Source organism: Solanum tuberosum, unplaced genomic scaffold (genome assembly GCF_000226075.1).
Source record: "Solanum tuberosum cultivar DM 1-3 516 R44 unplaced genomic scaffold, SolTub_3.0 scf00134, whole genome shotgun sequence".
NCBI classification, from domain to species: domain Eukaryota; kingdom Viridiplantae; phylum Streptophyta; class Magnoliopsida; order Solanales; family Solanaceae; genus Solanum; species Solanum tuberosum.
Genome location: NW_006239062.1, coordinates 299,559 through 305,015, shown reverse-complemented (window position 1 = coordinate 305,015; position 5,457 = coordinate 299,559). Strand labels below are relative to the sequence as shown.

General features: G+C 34.3%; 1 long non-coding RNA gene across 1 annotated transcript; it reads right to left on the bottom strand.

The window, feature by feature from the left end:
- Window positions 1–4,013: 4,013 nt before the first annotated feature.
- On the bottom strand, window positions 4,014–5,167 carry LOC107061435 (uncharacterized). Its single transcript, XR_001473974.1, has 3 exons — window positions 4,925–5,167; window positions 4,774–4,820; window positions 4,014–4,231 (listed from the first exon to the last, which is right to left on the bottom strand). It is a non-coding gene; the product is annotated as an uncharacterized lncRNA (long non-coding RNA).
- Between the last annotated feature and the right edge of the window lie 290 nt (window positions 5,168–5,457).

Genomic DNA, 5,457 nt, shown 5'->3' with positions numbered 1-5,457 from the left:
GCAAACCCCACCCCAAGTCTTTATGTACTATGTGTGTATTGTTTTAGTGGTGTTATTTTGGATTAAAACTATTTTTTTGTGAGGCTTTTCATCTTTTCATATTTCAAGTTGCTACTATGTGTATTGTTTAATCCATTTCTACTGTTATTTTGGTTTGAAACTACTCTTTTGTTTCACATGTAATCATCTTAGTATGCTTTATGTAATAGCCTTGTTAAAAAACTTGTTCGAAAAATCTACTTGAGATAAAAACTTAGTCAAGGGAAAAAGAGTACAAAACCCAATGAATTAAATGATAGAGTTGTCATTGATATTGTTGCCACCAAAATTGGATAAAGGAGCCCAACCCATCCTAAGCCCTTTATGTATATAAGGAAAGAACCCTAACATTATCCGCCTTTCTCTCACTTTCCTATTCTAAACTTGTCTCCACAACGTTCCCTTCCGGTAGTCACTAGAACCTCATTCTTCGTTGTCTTCTCTTGTGGGATTGTTTCCACCTTGCCGCCTCTCCGCTTCCCTCATCCGCAACTCACACATGAGCATTCACTATTGAGAGGTATCTCTCCTTTTTATATTTGTTTACCTTCTTTTCTTGTATATATCTTGCCTTCTGACTTTCCTCTGCTCCTAATAAGAGGTAATGGGTTCACCCGAGTGTGGAGTTCATGGAGGTAACTGTCAAGGAGTTCACAGTACGTCCTTAGGTTTGACTTCCTCTATTTCCTTAGTCCTCTACCTCTTTTTAGTTCTTACCCAAGTTTGTACTTTGTCAGTTGGTTTTGAGCTTCGTGCCAAACTTTGCTTAAGTTCTGGCTTTCATGCTTGAATGTTAAATATGCATGTATCTCTTATTTTTTGGTGAAAGTTTTTGGGTTCTAACATAAATTAGCAAAAACTTTATTAAGGCAATTGTAATGATCCCCTCTTGTAGACATACTCTTTTGCAAATATGTTTGTTGCCCCCCTTTCTTTCCTATTTAAATCCTAGCTTCTGAATTTTCATCTTGTTTTATCTGCTTGGTCCTAATCCTTATATTTGGAATTTGAGCTTTATCACTGTTAATTATGTGTCTACCTGTTGTTGGTAACTCTGTGAAACTTTTGAAAATGTGTATACCTTCTTGATTAATAACTATATTTGCTAAATAATCCACAATTTGATTGTCTTCTCTGAAAATGTGCTTAGTGGTAGCATTTTGTTGTTGCACCTCTCTCATTATTTCATCCACTGTCTCCATAATCTCCCATGGGATTCTCTAACTCATTTGTATGATGTTCTTTATAGTTAAGGAATTGGTTTCTATCTCTATATATATGTTGTCACCCCTTTTCTTTGCTAACTTGTAATGTTGTTTGAATATGTCACGTCCCGAGACTACCCCCGAGACGCGGACATGGGATCTAGGACCACAAGTGATTCCAAGCTAACTATGCTGGCATGATCACGAGCATACTAAAGATAATAAATTGATGCAGAAGCTAAAGCATAAATAAAATGAAAAGATGGGGAATACCCATTTACCATAACTGAGATAAATGAAAACTGATGAGTTTAATACAAAGATGATATTAACTCAATACTAAGTTGAATCTAACGATGTCTGAAAATAGCCTCTAACTGACTAGAAATGCTGGGACAGGCCCCAGCTAAGTCTAGCAAAACTGAAACTAAAGGACAAAAGAATATTGAAAAGAAACTCATGACTATTGTCCTCGGAGAATGAGGACTCGCCACTAATTCTACTGAACTGAAGATCAGGAACCAATCTAAGCGTGATCTGGATGCTGAGAACCTGGACCTACATCACGAGAAGATGTAGCACACGTATGCGTCAGTACTTGAAAGGTACTGAGCATGCAGGATAGAGTAAAACTGAAATAATATATAACTAAACAAAGCAATGAAATAATCTGGACATGATATAGATACTGAATACTGAGCTAACTGAATGCAATGACCAATTTATAACATGCTGAGACTGAATATACTGATACATGGTCAATGCAATAGAATCTGACTGAACTGTCGGAGCTACTAATAACCGACATAAAACCACATGAGTTAAATGTGGAGTCCGATGTATACGCCCCATCGAGAGGACCCAATACACCCGGCCAAAGGTGTAGAGGCATGTTGGCGTGATCACTAACTGATATTTGCCCACAGAGGGGACTTACACCTACGTGGCTCGTATTTCTAAGACTATATGGGTACGCTGAACCCTAGTCCAACTCGGTATTATGCTACTCCCAATAGATTAAGTGATTAACATATTACGACTGAATTTCTGTAATACTGGATAGCTTAAAACTGAACATGCAAAACTGAGAATGCAACAATTAATCTGATAATGATGCATTCATAAACTGAGGCACGTATAACTAAATACTGAGGGTTATGTAATTAATACACCATTTCACTCACTTGTTTCTCATCTAGTTTTGTTCACAAATATGACAATACACGTTTTTTGGTAACATGCTAGACCTAGAGTCCTACACGATTACATCGAGATATAACTCAATAAGATTCACACTTTATTTATTGATTTATTGTATGTTGTTATTACTTATCGATTTGACTAACTCATTAACAAGTAATTTAACATCAAGAACGTATTATTTGATCACTATATTCCATGTGCCCTTAAAACACTAAAATAAACTCAATTGTTATTCTAAATCACAAATTTAACGATAAATATGAAATTTTTTTACGTGACTCATTCCTCGTCGTGACGTTTTTTTAAGTAAGCCTTGAAAATCTATAAAAAGAAGAATACTCCTTTTCTCCATATCAATCTCTAATTAAAATTGAATTTTGTATAAAAATAAAAGATTTTTTGACAATTTTTAATTATGATAGAACAATTCGAACGCAACTCTAACAAATAAGTGGATTTTAATTGTTTGTGAAAACATATGTGTTGATGAGTACGTGATAAATAAGTTTTGTTTTTGTTGTCCTTTTTAATTTGTTTTAATTAATTCCTTTAATAACCCACATAATACTGATCTGTGTTTGAATAAATGTGGTCCAGTGATTGTGTTAAAACAAAAGAAACAAAATACAATACGTTTAGATCAATAAAGTATTAATACTAATTTTGGATGTTATAAGTAATAATTAATATAAGTAGTATAATTGAAGGAATTAAAGAAAACTTTATTTCAACTGTTGTCGTACGTGAAGCTGACAAAAAATGGTAAGCCCCTTCAAACTGTTGTTGTCATCCAGCTCGCTCGGCTTTGGCTTCAATTTTGATCAAATAATTTGATTGATCTAGTTTTTAGCCAAAATTTATTTTTTCAACACCATTACTCTCAAGAAAATTAAATAATGTCATGAGTTAGTCGATTTGAAACAGTGGCAGAGGTTTGGTCTTAAGACTTGAGTGAATCAAGAAGCGACGTGTGGCAAGAAGAATAGATTACAAGCGACTCAACAAGGATAACATCGATTGCTATCGTTAGAACGCGACCAATTATAATATTTCTATTCATGAGAAATTCTGAGTCAAGACAGTTGGGGCTGGAGTCTAATCAACAAAGCCAACCTAGTTTCAAAAGTACGTGATCGAACATCAGATTGTGACCTGAAAAAATATAGGCGAGATAAGCTCAAGGGGCCAACCTTTGCGGGAGGGTTCAAGAACTTCACCAATCGTTACGTAATTGACGTAACGTGCAAATAATGCACTTAATAGGGGTAAGATTTTCTTATGCTACACCCTGGGATTTTGTTATATGTAGTCTTCTATTTATTTGTTGTAAGTCATCAAATTATCATTTACTCACTAAGAAATATACTACTCTCTTGTATTCTTATACTAGATTGTGTTGCCCGTGCTATGCACGGGCCCAATAATATGAAAGGTATGTTTTGGTTGCGTGGATAAAGGAATAAGTTTTTTTATGACAAACTTGTACTTTCTTTGACGCTATTTAAGACATAATAAGAGTACCCACATACAACATATGAGGTTCAGTGAATTTCAACACTATGAAAAACATAAGACAAGTGAGAGAGAAGCATATTCTTGTAAGATCACAAAGAACCAGAATTAACACTTTGAAAGAAAAAAAGAGCAGCAGTAAACATTTGTGTTCATTTTTATTTTTGTGTAATATATGCCATTATCAATCATTGCTTGTAGGATCTCTAGTATTCCCAGCGATGAAATAGTCCATATTAGTGACAGCAAAAGTTGTTGTCGTTTGCTCAAACCTAATATAAATCAAAAAAGGAAACATTATAATAGCAAACCAAATTAGTAATACTACAAATAAACTTGAGGGGTGGGTTTGAAGTATGCAGGTGGAAAATATAAGAAGCAGTACCAATATGCAGCTGCTCAAGTATAATAATCATGTACCCATCGAAATTTAGCATACCGCAAGAGAAACAACCGATTATAACAAAAAAGAAGCACAATTCTTTTTCAGTAACTTCAGAATTCAAAACTAACTAATATTTAGAGCAATAGCTATTAGTTCTGTTATGTATTGTGCTGTCATATTCCTCCTATTTGGTGCGGAAAAGTCTAATATATAACATTTTCACTGTTTGGCTATGTACAGATCAATAGCTGGGGAATACCTGTGCTTTCCACTTGAGTTAAGTTAGTTAAGGATTTAAGGTATAGACAATCATAGTAGATTTGTGGACAAATGGTTGGCATAACAAAGTCTGACTGTATTTAGTATATGAGAGAGCAGCTCCAGAGTTTATGAAAGCGTATACATCAAGTGAGAAAATAGATAAGGTACCTGTGACCACGACTGGGGATTCCTCTAAATCTTGTTGACCGCCTAGTCTATTCATATGGTTTGGACCGGCACTTGAATCAGTGTCTCGTGAAAACAAAAGAAGCAGAAGGGGAACTGAGAAAAATAAAAGAAATTTTGGGTAAAAAGATACCTGAGTTTGTAACTAAGAGATGAACTCGTCTGGAAGCAGAGAAGGAAGGAGAAGATAAGCTGACAAACAAAAAATAGATAATTTATTATGATTGTTAAATGGGGAAACTATGCAAGACAATAGTAAAAGATGAACTATGATAATTAAAATAAACAAATGTATGTGTAACCACCAATTAGAATGGCGTGGACGGAACAACAGAGTTATTAGTTTAGTGTAAGAGCAGTAGACCAATGGTTTTCCAAAGAAGAAGATATATGAATAAGATGGCAAAAAGAGTGAAAATCACTATTATAAACAGGATACTATAGACCTAAGTTGTGGGGACTCATTTTTGTTGCCGCAATCGTGTTGAATTCTCCAAAAATATAGTACTTTTGAAGAATCAGAAGTACTATATTTCAATAGTAAAGAATACCAAAAGAATTGAAATATAAAGTTATGAATAGAAAACAATTGATAATGTGTATATGATCTTAACTTGTACTAATCTTGGTTTTTCTGCTATTCTTGAAGTTAATCAATTACGGGTG